Here is a 14,098-nt window from a genome sequence, read left to right as displayed (position 1 = left end):
AGGAATGGGACGTGAGGAGCTGCCCTGCAGTGTGAGGGCTTCTTGTGTGCGCAGACTTGGCGGACTGAAGGTGTAGCTGCGGTGCTGCACGTGTGGACATTGTAGAAGCACATACTTGACAACCTTTCCCAGGCGACATCATCGGTGCTCCATATTCGTCAATTTCCCAGAGATGTGCTGGAAAAAAGGAGAGATTTCATGGAAGAGTTGGCAAATGGCCCTGAAAAGCCGGGACGTGAAACTGATGTGTCCAAATACAAGTGACAGTGGTGGCTAGAGATGAGCCAATTTCAGGTTATGGTAAAAGGTGAATTGCGTTATGGATTCCATTACCACGGACCATAACGCAATTCTGTGATGGAATGCCTTTAGAGGCATTCCGTTATTTAGACCCCATTCACACGTCCGTAACGTGTTTTGCGGAGCTGCAAAATACGGACACCGGCAATGTGTGTTCCGCATTTTGCGGACCGCACATCGCCGACACTAATAGAATATGCCTATTCTTGTCCGCAATTGCAGACAAGAATAGGACATGTTTTTTTTTTGTTTTTTTTTTCGGGAACGGAAATGCGGACCCGAAAGTGCTGGTCCGCATTTCCGGAGCCGGTCCGCACATCGTGTGGTCCTATAGAAATGAATGGGTCCGCAATTCCGTACCGCAGAAAATGCAGAACGAAATTGCAGATGTGTGAATGGGGTCTTATTCTGTAATAATAGAAGTCTATGGACTGCATAACGGAAACGAGACGGATCCATTATGCAGCCCATAGACTTCTATTATGACGGAACGCCTCTAAATGCATTCCATCATAGAATTGCGTTATGGTCCATGGTAACGGAATACATAACGCAATTCAGCTTATACTAATAAACGAAGCATGAACTACCCTTAAAAAATATGAAATTTGCTCATCTCTAGTGGTGGTGCCACAGCAGAAAGGGGTGTGGGTTGCAAAATGGGGCGTGTCAATGCTTTGAAAAAAATATCTAAAAAATCCTGCCACACTTTCCACACCGCATAACGTACCTCCCAGGAGCCAGTTATAGTACATTGGTAAGTATGAGGTATTCTGAAAACGTATGCTCGGCCCTGAGGCGTAGCTAGGGGTTCAGCACAGGGGTGCGAAATGCATGATTACAACTGCAGAGGTGCGGCAAATTCTGCTCAACCTCGGCTGCTAGAGATTGGGGGTCAAGATGCGGGAGCTCAACGCAGGCAGGGGTGTTGCCAAATTCTCTATCAAACCCTCAGGCACAAGCACTAAAGACATATTTGCATGGACATTATATTCAGTGTTACCAAACATACAGGAGAATACAGCGCCACATACCTCTTACATCCAGTGATGTCTCCTCTGATGTAGACGTTCTATTTCCTCTTCTCCATTCGGACCAGACCGCCATTATGATTTCTTTTAGCCACCTCTCGTCTCTGCAGAGTTTGACAAACAGACATCTTAGGTGATTTACTTTTTCTATCTTCTTTTCTATCCTCCTGGGGCCCCTGACCTACTGCTACCCCCAATACGGTGCCTGCTGTCTTCCCCCCAAATACTATACTGAAGAAATAATAAGGCCATACAGAATAGCCCCCCATAGTAATAATTCTCTGAGTGCCCACATTAGTGCAATGCTGTCCTAGGGTGACCTTCATATTGTGCTCAATAATAATTCCCCCCTTACTACCGACAGTAGTAATAATGCCCCTGTAGTAGAAATTATTTTGCGCATCTGTCTGTTCCGCAAAAGACAGAACTTGTCTTTAATGGGTTTATACTCATGACCTATACCCTATATAGGTCATCGGTATCTGTTCGGTGGGGATCAGACACCTGGGACCCGGCCAATCAGCTGTTTGAGAAGGCAGCGGCGCCCTGTGAGTGCCGTGGCCTTCTACAGCTTTTCCTAGGTCATCGGTCACACGTCCTAGGAGCAGCTCAGCCCCATTGAAGTGAATCGGGCTGAGCGCAATACCAAGTACATCCGCTATAATATGTATGGCGCTGTGGTGCTCACAGGAGCATCGGTGCCTTCTCCAACAGCTGATCGGCAGGGGTCCCAGGTGTCGGACCCCCCACCAATCCGATGCCGATGACCTATCCCGGGGATAGGTCATCGGTATTTAAATTGTTGGAAAACCCTTTTAATCCTGTCTGCAAATGCGGACCACTGACCTATTGAAGTCAATGGATCTGCAAACAAAACCAGATGCAACACTGACGCCATCCATGTTTTACGGACTGTAAAATACATACAGCCAGGTCCATAAATATTGGGACATCGACACAATTATAACATTTTTGGCTCTCTACACCACCACAATGGATTTGAAATGAAACAAACAAGATGTGCTTTAACTGCAGACTGTCAGCTTTAATTTGAGGGTATTTACATCCAAATCAGGTGAGCGGTGTAGGAATTACAACAGTTTGCATATGTGCCTCCCACTTGTTAAGGGACCAAAAGTAATGGGACAATTGGCTTCTCAGCTGTTCCATGGCCAGGTGTGTGTTATTCCCTCATGATCCCAATTACAATGAGCAGATAAAAGGTCCAGAGTACATTTCGAGTGTGCTATTTGCATTTGGAATCTGTTGCTGTCAACTCTCAAGATGAGATCCAAAGAGCTTCACTATCAGAGAAGCAAGACATCATTAGGCTAAAAGAAACCTATCAGAGAGATAGCAAAAACATTAGGCGTGGCCAAAACAACTGTTTGTAACATTCTTAAAAAGAAGGAACGCATCGGTGAGCTCAGCAACACCAAAAGACCGCGGAAAACAACTGTGGTGGATGAACGAAGAATTCTTTCCCTGGTGAAGAAAAAACCCTTCACAACAGTTGGCCAGATCAAGAACACTCTCCAGGAGGTAGGTGTATGTGTGTCAAAAGTCAACAATTAAGAGAAGACTTAAACAGAGTGAATAAAGAGGGTTCACCACAAGGTGCAAACCATTGGTGAGCCTCAAAAACAGGAAGGCCAGATTAGAGTTTGCCGAACAACATCCTATGGACAGATGAGACCAAGATCAACTTGTACCAGAGTGATGAGAAGAGTATGGAGAAGGAAATGAACTGCTCATGATTAGAGTTGAGCGGACACCTGGCTGTTCAGGTTTGACGAGTTCGGCCGAACTTGAAAAAAAAGTTCGGGTTCGGGACCCGAACTTGACCCCGAGCCCCATTGAAGTCAATGGGGACCTGAACTTTTGGGCACTAAAATGGCTCTAAAATAGTCCTGGAAAGGGCTAGAGGGCTGCAAAAGGCATCCAAATGTGCTTAAGAGCATGGCAACTGTTCTGCAAACAAATGTGGATAGCGAAATGACTTAAAATAACATAAAATACAGAAAAATTTTAAATTATCTGGATCTAGGAGGTTGAGGAGGCGGTGGATGTGGCGGTGTAGGTAGAAGCGGCGGTGAAGGAGGAATAGGTAGCCAACATTGATTTGTGTTATTATTTATTTTTAAATTGGGGTATCCCCCAAAATATTGGGATATATAACAAAATAAAACTAAGAATAAGTGCACTTGAGTACAAGAATGGATGGTTGAGGCTGGTATAAATGTCTATTCTGCACAAGGTACGGACAAGTCCTGTGGGATCTATGCCTGGTTCATTTTAATAAACAAGCTTGTCCACATTGGCTGCGGCCTGTGATAATGCTCTATGCCGTGCTAAACACACGTTCACACTATATACTGGCTGCAGGGCAGGTCAGCACCTCCAAGGCTGACAAAGCTTTTCCACATTTTGGCTATGCTAACCCTGCCTTCTCAGATGCTGGCGGTGCCTCAGCTGCGTTGGTGACCTCTTCCTCCTCCTCTGCCTTCGCCTTGTGCTTCCACTGTGCCCCCGCTGTCAGGTGGGAATGCCATCATCAGTGTGTGCTTGTAGTCGCACATCTTCTGATCAGTAACAGATGTTTTCACTAAATTTAGTTCCCTGTCAGCAATGCAGAGCAGGGGTTCATTCTCGGCAAAAGGGGGTTCATGTCACCCAGCAATAGAACAGAGGATTTTGAGAGAACGAGGCCCATGTCATCCAGGCACAGTAGGGGTTCATTCATGGCAAAGGGGGGTTCTTGTCACCCAGCAATAGAACAAAGGATTTTGAGAGATTTAGGGCCCTGTCACCCAGGCACAGAAGGGGTTCATTCATGGCAAAAGATGGTTCATGTCACCCAGCAATAGAACAGAGGATTTTGAGAGATTTAGGCCCCTGTCACCCAGGCACAGCAGGGGTTTATTCACAGCAAAGGGGGGTTCATGTCACCCAGCAATAGAACAGAGGATTTTGAGAGATTTAGGCCCCTGTCACCCAGGCACAGCAGGGGTTTATTCACAGCAAAGGGGGGTTCATGTCACCCAGCAATAGAACAGAGGATTTTGAGAGATTTAGGCCCCTGTCACCCAGGCACAGCAGGGGTTTATTCACAGCAAAGGGGGGTTCATGTCACCTAGCAATAGAACAGACGATTTTGAGAGATTTAGGGCCCTGTCACCCAGGCACAGTAGGGGTTCATTCATGGCAAAAGGTGGTTCATGTCACCCAGCAATAGAACAGAGGATTTTGAGAGATTTAGGCCCCTGTCACCCAGGCACAGCAGGGGTTCATTCATGGCAAAAGGGGGTTCATGTCACCCAGCAATAGAACAGAGGATTTTGAGAGATTTAGGCCCCTGTCACCCAGGCACAGCAGGGGTTCATTCATGGCAAAAGGGGGTTCATGTCACCCAGCAATAGAACAGAAGATTTTGAGAGATTTAGGCCCATGTCACCCAGGCACAGCAGGGGTTCATTCACGGCAAAAGAGGGTTCATGTCACTCAGCAATATAACAGACGATTTTGAGAGATTTCAGCCCATGTCACCCAGGCACAGTAGGGGTTCATTCATGGCAAAAGGGGGTTCTTGTCACCCAGCAATAAAACAGAGGATTTTGAGAGATTTAGGCTTCTGTCACCCAGGTACAGCAGGGGTTCATGTCACCCAGCAATAGAACAGAGGGCACTAAAATTGGCACTTTTTTTGCATTAAAATGGCTCTAAAATAGTCCTTGAAAAGTCTAGAGGGATGTAAAAGGCAGTAAAATGTGCTTAAGAGCATGGCAACTGCTCTGCAAACAAATGTGGATAGGGAAATAACTTAAAATAAAATTACTAAAAATTACAAACTATTAACCTGCAACTCAGAGAAGGAGGTGGATATGGAGTCGGAGGTTGAGGAGGCGGTGAATGTGGTGTTGTAGGTGGAGGCAGCAATGGAGGAGGTAGCCAACAATGTTTTATTTTTATTGGGGTAGGTAGCCCCCAAAATATTGGAACAAATAAAAAAAACGAAAACAAAGAATCATTGCACTTGACTTGAGTACAAGAATGTATGTTTGATGGTGGTATAAATGTCTATTCTGCACAAGGTACAGACAAGTCTTGTGGGATCCAAGCCTGGTTCATTTTAATGACTAGCTGGAAACCCTACAAAATGATCCCTCTTCCTCCTCCTCCTGTGCCACATCCTCTTCCATCATCGCCATGAGCGTTTTTTCAAGGAGGCATAGAAGTGGTATAGTAACGCTGAGAACGGCGTTATCGGCACTGGCCATGTTGGTGGAGTACTCGAAACAGCGCAACAAGGAACACAGGTCTCGCATGGAGGCCCAGTCATTGGTGGTGAAGTGGTGCTGTTCCGCCGAGCGACTCACCCGTGCGTGTTGCAGCTGAAAGTCCACTATCGCCTGCTGCTGCTCACACAGTCTGGCCAGCATGTGCAAGGTGGAGTTCCACCTTGTGAGCACGTCGCATATGAGGCAGTGAGCGGGAAGGCTGAAGTTACGCTGCAGCGCTGACAGGCGAGCAGCAGCAGGGTGAGAACGCCAAAAGCGCTCACAGACGGCCCGCACTTTATGCAGCAGCTCTGACATGTCGTAATTTTTATGGAATCTCTGCACCACCAAATTCAGCACATGCGCCAGGCAAGGGATGTGTGTCAAACCGGCTAGTCCCAAAGCTGCTACGAGATTTTGCCCATTATCTCACACCACCAGGCCAGGCTTAAGGGCTGACTGGCACAAACCACTCATCGGTCTGTTGTTCAAGGCCCGTCCACAGCTCCTGCGTGGTGTTGGGTTTAGCCCCCAAACAGATACGTTTTAAAACTGCCTACTGTCGCTTACCCCTGGCTGTGCTGAAGTTGGTGGTGAAGGTGTTACGCTGACCGGATGAGTAGCTGGTAGAGGATGAGGAAGCAGAGTAGGAGGAGGAAGCAACAGGAGGCAAACTGAAGCGCCTTGCAATCCTCGGTGGTGGAAGGACATGCGCCAAACTGCCATCCGCCTCAGGCCCAGCCGCTACTGCATTTACCCAGTGTGCTGTTATGGAGATATAACGGCCCTGACCGTGCTTACTGGTCCACGTAGCCGTAGTCAGGTGCATCTTGCCACAGATGGCGTTGCGCAGTGCACACCTGATTTTATCCCCTACTTGGTTGTGATGGGAAGGGATGGCTCGCCTTGAAAAGTAGTGGCGGCTGGGCACGACGTACTGTGGGACAGCCACCGCCATAAGGCCTTTAAAACTATCCGTCTCCACCAGACGGAATTACAGCATTTTAAAGGCAAGTCAATTAGAAATGCTGGCATTCAGGGCTAGGGATCGCGGGTGGGTAGGGGGGTACTTCCTCTTCCTCTCCAGCATTTGGGATATGGAGAGCTGAACGCTTCCGTGGGACATTGTGGAGATGCTTGGTGACCCAGGTGTTGGTGTTGCTGGTAGATCCTTTGTTTGCGGGGTGGCACTGTCACTCCAGAGGTGGATGAAGAGGCCGCGACTGTAGCAGAAGAGGAAGCAGGAGGAGCCAGAGACCTTTCTTGGTTTTTGAGGTGTCTACTCCACTGCAGCTCGTGCTTTGCACTTAAATGTTTATGCCTCGCTTCAGGCTCTGATTGCACAGCGTGCAAACCACTCGTGTCTTGTCGTCAGCACATTGTCTGAAGAACTGCCACGCCAGGAAACTCCTTGGAGCTGGCTTTGGTGTGCTCGGTCCCTTGCTGCGGTGGGCAGTAGGAGGCGTACTGTCTAGAGGACGGCCACTCCGCTTTTGCACCCTGCTCCCTCTTCTGCTGTGCTGGTGGCTCTGTGTGACCACCACCTCTTCCTCCGAACTACATCGGTCACTCGCATGACCTTGATTCCATGTGGGGTCGAGGACCTCATCGTCCACCCAGTCTTCACCCCTGACTTCCTCGTCGGTCTGCACACTTTCGAAAGCCACAGCAGTTGGCACCTGTGTTTTGTCATCATCCGAGACGTGCTGCGGTGGTCCTCCCATGTACTCATCTTGAAAGATAAGTGGTTGGGCATCGGTGCACTCAATCTCTTCCACTTCTGGGGCAGGGCTAGGTGGATGGTCCTGGGAAACCCTGCTAACAGAGTCATCAAAAAGCAGAAGAGACTGCTGCATGACTTGGGGCTCAGACTGCTTGGCTGATTTGCAAGGGGGTGAGGTGAAAGACTGATGGACATCGGCTGCAGGTGCCAACTGTGGTCTTTCAGCAGGAGACTGGGTGGGAGACAATGTGAAGGAACTGGATCCACTGTCAGCAACCCAATCTACTATCGCCTGTACTTGTTCAGGCCTCACCATTCGTAGAGCCGCATTAGGCCTGACCAAATACCGCTGCAGGTTTTGTCGCCTACTTGCACCTGAGGAAGGGGTTTCACTTGTGCGTGTAGCTGGCACGATCGACCACGTACTCTCCCTGCAACAGGAGCTCCACCAGCAGCACCACGACCTGGGCCACGTCCCTTATTTGATGCTCTCCTCATATTTTTTGAATTTAGGATCTTGCCCTAAGTGGGTGTTTAATTAATAGTAGAAAAGAACTACGGTATCTAAAGGGTGTACCTCACACGGCCTGAACCAGACTAGGCCTTAATTAAAGATTTCTTTGCACAAAAAGGCTGTATTTCAAATGGCTGTATTTCAAATGCCTAATTCAAACCCCTGTATGTATAGGGGGATCACACACACCCTGAACCAGTGTAGGTCTGAATTAAATATATCTTTGCACAAAATGGCTGTATTTCAAATGCCTAATTCAAACCCCTGTATGTATAGGGGGGATCACACACGCCCTGAACCAGTGTAGGCCTGCAGTAAATATATGTTTGCGCAAAAAGGTTGTATTTCAAATGGCTGTATTTCAAATGCCTAATTCAAACCCCTGTATGTATAGGGGGGATCACACACTCCCTGAACCAGTGTAGGCCTGAATTAAAGATTTCTTTGCACAAAAAGGCTGTATTTCAAATGCCTGATTCAAACCCCTGTATGTATAGGGGGGATTACACACGCCCTGAACCAGTGTAGGCCTGAAGTAAATATATCTTTGCACAAAATGGCTGTATTTCAAATGGCTATTTCAAACCCCTGTATGTATAGGGGGATCACACTCGCCCTGAACCAGTGTAGGCCTGAATTCAATATTGGTGCACTAAATGACGGTATTTAAAGGGACACTGACAGCCCCAATTAGCATATTTAGGTATATATACGTGAGTACAGGTCTTATAAAGTCTATTAAAATGATCTAAGTATCCCCCCTGTCCACCTTATAAGTACCAAAATATAAAGTTATATAACCTGCTTGTCCGGTCACCAATCTGCCCAAGGGGCGGCGTTTCATCACAAAATGCGCCCAGCCAGCCGCTCCTAACTGCCGTTCTGAAGCCCCGCCCAGCTCATCAATATTCACTTAGCTGGGCGGCGGCTACAACTCTCCTGACTCAAGTGCCCGGCGCATGCGCATAAAGCAGAGGCTGCAGCACTTGAGTCCGGAGAGTTGTAGCTGCCGCCCAGCTAAGTGAATATTGATGAGCTGGGCGGGGCTTCAGACTGGCAGTTGGGAGCGGCTGGCTGGGCGCATTTTGTGATGAAACGCCGCCCCTTGTCAGATTGGTGACCGGACAAGCAGGTTATATAACTTTATATTTTGGTACTTATAAGGTGGACAGGGGGGATACTTAGATCATTTTAATAGACTTTATAAGACCTGTACTCACGTATATATACCTAAATATGCTAATTGGGGCTGTCAGTGTCCCTTTAAAATCTCTGAATGTAACCCAAATATATTAAGTGTGTATCTCACAATGACAACTACATTTTTTGTGCCCAAATGAGTGTTTGTTTAAAAACTGAATTTGACAGCAGTATATAAGCCTGTAATTTCACACGTGCTGATGCTGCACGGCCTGAAAATAGTGTTTTTTTTGTCAAAAGAGTGTGTTTTTCAAACCCCAGAAAATGATGGATGTATTTCTACCTTAAATTGTACACTGACTAATACAGATGTTGTAGATTGCCAAAAAAAAGTCTTTTTTTGGTAACAGAATATGAAGACTGTATATATTAAACTTGAATTTAACACTTGCAGATCTGGAAAATACTGTTTTTTGGAGAAAATAAATGTGTGTTTTTCAAACCCCAGAAAATGATGGGTGTATTTCTACCTGACTAATACAGATGTTGTAGTTTGCCACCCAAAAATGGTGATTTGCAATGTCTCAAAAGCTCAGATGCAGTGCTGGTGCACTAAGCATGCATAAAATGGCCGCCGCCACCTCATCCACCCACCTAACTAACAGAATTCTAAAAGTTAGTATTTTTTGGTCAATGAGCTCAGGGCAGGGTAAAAACGATAGTGCCATGCACCCACACAACTATTTCTCTGTAGATTGCTGAGTTAGATTCTCTCCTATTCTCTCCCTGAAATCACAGGTCCAGCAACATCCTCTCCCCACACTTGTACCAGCAGAGTGACGTGCGGCGCTATGTGACTCCAGCTTAAATAGAGGCTGGGTCACATGCTGCTCTGGCCAATCACAGCCATGCCATTAGTAGGCATGGCTGTGATGGCCTCTTGGAGCAAGTAGTATGACGCTTGTTGATTAGCTGCTGTGTAGCCTTTCAAAAAGCGCCAAGAAAGCGACGAACACCGAACCCGAACTTTCACTGATATGTTCAGGTTCGGGTCCGGAGTCCCCAAATCCTAAAGTTCGATATGAACCCGAACTTTACAGTTCGGGTTCGCTCAACCCTACTCATGATCCTAAGCATACCACCTCATCAGTGAAGCATGGTTGTGGTAGTGTCATGGCATGGGCATGTATGTCTGCCAATGGAACTGGTTCTCTTGTATTTATTGATGATGTGACTGCTGACAAACGCAGCAGGATGAATTCTGAAGTGTTTCGGGCAATATTATCTGCTCATATTCAGCCAAATGCTTCAGAACTCATTGGACAGCGCTTCACAGTGCAGATGGACAATGACCCAAAGCATGCTGCAAAAGCAACCAAAGAGTTTTTTAAGGGAAAGAAGTGGAATGTTATGCAATGGCCAAGTCAATCACCTGACCTGAATCCGATTGAGCTGCATTTCACTTGCTGAAGACAAAACTGATGGAAAATGCCCCAAGAACAAGCAGGAACTGTAGACAGTTGCAGTAGAGGCCTGGCAGAGCGTCACCGGGGATGAAACCCAGTGTCTGATGATGTCTATGCGTTCCAGACTTCAGGCTGTAATTGACTGCAAAGGATTTGCAACCAAATATTAAAAAGTGAAAGTTTGATTTATGATTATTATTATTGTCCCATTACTTTTGGTCCCTTAACAAGTGGGAGGCACATATGCAACCGTTAACCTGATTTGGATGTAAATACCCTCAAATTAAAGCTGACAGTCTGCAGTTAAAGCACATCTTGTTTGTATTATTTCAAATCCATTGTAGTGGTGTATAGAGCCACAAATGTTAGAATTGTGTCTATGTCCCAATATTTATGGACCTGACTGGTCGTGTTAATGGAATTTTATGCCTTCGAAATGTCTTTGAGACCATCGGTCGTGTTGTGCAGAGGTAGGAGGGGTGCACAGGTCCAGGTGTTCAGCCCTATCTACTTTTCTATTCTACTCTATGGCAAGAACCACTCAGCTAAGAGGACTGACAGTCTATCATTACTTTAAGACATGAGGGTCAGTCAAATTTCCAAAACTGTATCCTCAAGTGGAGTCATGAAAACCATCAAACGCTATGATGAAACTGGCTGTCATGAGGATCTCCCCAGGAAGACCAAGAGTTACCTCTGCTGCAGAGGATCAGTTCGTTAAAAGTTTCCGCCTCAGAAACTGTACATTTTAACAGCACCTCAAATTAGAGCCTGCCTAAATACTTTATAGAGATCAGGTACCAGACTCAGATCAACAGTTCAGAGGAGACTGCAAAAATCATGCTTTTATGGTTGAATTGCTGCGAAGAAGCCAGTACTGAGGAACAAGAAGAAGAAGAGAATTGCTAGGGCCAAGAAAAAAAGAATGGACATTAGACCAGTGGCAATCTGTTGAGTTTTTTGTTCGAACCTCCATGTCTTTGTGAGACGAAGGAAAGATGAGTGGCTGCCTGGTTTCTACAGGTGTGGTTTCCACTTTGATGCCTGGAAGAGGCAGTGTGGGGGTGTTTTGAAGGTTTCACTTTATAATCAAGGCACACTTAAAGGGGTTATCCAACCCTTATAATGCCTGGGCACCTCACACAGGTTGTACTTACCTCGCTCCCCAGCACCTGTGTTGCTCCTGATGCCCGGACAGCCGCCACTGCATCTCCCCGTCGTGTAGGTCAAAACACACGGCAACGGGGGGGGGGGGGGGGGTCTGCCAATAGCAGGTAGCGACGGGAATGAGCCTCCCAAGCTTCCCCATTGCCCGATGGGAGATGCATCAGGATAAGTATAAACTGTATGAGGTGCCTGGGGATTATAGCCCTTTAACCAGCATGGCTACTACAGCATTCTGCTATGGGATTGACGGAGATAGCCAAGTACAATGCTTGACCGCCTCTGACAGTCCTGTAGACTTTGATTGGGACATTGGTGCACCTGCTGACCTGTTTTCCATACAAATGGCAGACATGGGTCCTCTGTTTTTGTCATTGCTGGGGCTCCCAGTGGTCGCTCCCACTAAACTAATAGTTAATCCCTATCCAGTGGATAGGGGATAACTTGTTCTAACTGTGATACTCCTTTAATAAATGGATGGTTGTAGAGATGGACAAATTTCTTGAAATTTGTTTTGTGTCCGATTAGCTGAATTCTACTCCAATTGCCCTGAAATATAGTATATAACACTCCAAGTTCTCCTAGGACTTGCAAGCTAGTTTGCCTTACAAAAGGACAAGAATGCTGAGTGTGTCAAGCTGAGTAGCCTTGGGGGTGTGCTCTATCTCAATAGGGAGACCACCTATTTTGCATGACGAGAAGAAAAGAACACTAAGCCTATCTGATGCCTAATGATGGTGGTCTCCCTAATTAAAGAGCAGCCCCAAGGCCTCTCAGCTAACCAGGACAGTCAGTATTCTTGTCATTTTGGAAGAACTGGTTTACATGTCTCACCCAGAGAAGCGTAATATTGGCGTATTTAGTACTCTTGTATTTTTGAAAGGAGAACTTGCTTTCTCACTTAGAGAAGTATTATGCATGGATCTCTCTCTGTCTGTGATTCTCCCGAAATGAATCATAAAAAATTCAGGTTTGTTAGAATTCAAATTTTTGGTGACATTCGGGTCGAATTCTGGATTGGCAGAATTGGTTGGCTCATCTGTAGATGGCTGTTATCGCTCAGCTGCTCATGTCTCAAGGAGAAACATTTTCGCTCTTTATATTTGTTTTATACTTTAAGATAAGAACAGTTCACACTGGTGCATGATGTAACAGAAGAGCAAATTGCAGCATTTTAAGCACCGTGATCCACAGAGATTTTATCCACTTTTATGATTGCACTTTGCAATTGCGGTGGATCGTCGTGTGTTATCGCCACTGATGTTAAAGGGGGTCTCCAAAACCGGTAACCTCTATTCATATGTGCAGCCAGGGTGCAGGGGTTAAAAAACAAAAAGACCTGTCACCAACACTCCAGCATTTGGTGTGACCGTACCAGTAGAGCTGTCTTTCACTAGTGAAATTGGTGTTATTACACCAAAACAAGTAAGGTTCCTGTTGAATGACAGCAAGCAGCAATCTTGAAAACCTTGAGGAATTGATATAGAAATAAATATATGGAGAAATTGTGTAACTTGAATAACATTGATTTACAGAAACTGCACTACCATGTCAGGATCGAACTGTTTAGGTCCTTTAGGATGAAGATGTTTTTGTGCTGTGTTTTTTTTTTTTTGCATTGTCTCACGCTTTTATTTTTCAGTTGACATAGCTGTATGAAGGCTTTTTTTTTTTTTTTTTTTTTTTTTTTTTTGCAGAATAAGTTGTATTTTTTCAATGGCACCATTTTGTGGTACATTTAACTTACTGACCAAATTTTAGGAAAAATTAGGAAAAAACAAAACTATTCTGCCATTGCTTTTGTGGCATTTACCACAAAGCATAAATAACATGTTTTCTTTACAGTGGCACTGTGGTAAATTTATATCTTTTTTATGTTTTATTGCTTTTGCACAATAAATACTTTTTTTAATCCTTTGTTTTTGTGTTGTCCTATTAGAGAGCCATAACTTTCATTTTTGTTTGAGGTCTGTTTTTTTTTTCTGAGACAAGCTGTAGTTTATGAAGTGTTTAAGACTTTTGGGGGAAGGGGGGGCAGAATGAGCACAAAACAGCAATTATGGAACTTTTTTTTCTTTTTCACAATGTTCACCGAGTAATTTAATTGACACGTTAGGCTTATTCTCTGGGTCAGTACGGGTACGATGATGCCAGATTTGTATAGTTTATGTTTTAGTCTAGGGCTACACGACAACAGTTGTCGCACGACATTTTGTTGCACCAATGTCGCTCGACAATTTTTATAATGATAGTCTAAGGTGCCGCACTGCGACATGCTGCGACTGCAATTTTCACCATGTGAAATGGATTTTTCTGAGACTGACACGTCGCAGTGCGACACTATAGACTATCATTATAAAAATTGTCACGCCACACATTTCACAGTGTAGTTGTGCCCTATGTGTTGTGCGACACATGTTGTCATGTACCCCTAGCCTTACAGAGTTTTAAAAAAGAAATCACTTAAAAAAAAAAAAAATCTG

This window comes from Bufo gargarizans, chromosome 5 (genome assembly GCF_014858855.1).
Source record: "Bufo gargarizans isolate SCDJY-AF-19 chromosome 5, ASM1485885v1, whole genome shotgun sequence".
Classification (NCBI taxonomy): domain Eukaryota; kingdom Metazoa; phylum Chordata; class Amphibia; order Anura; family Bufonidae; genus Bufo; species Bufo gargarizans.
The sequence above is the reverse complement of the archived record's forward strand: the minus strand, read 5'-3'. Positions refer to the sequence as shown.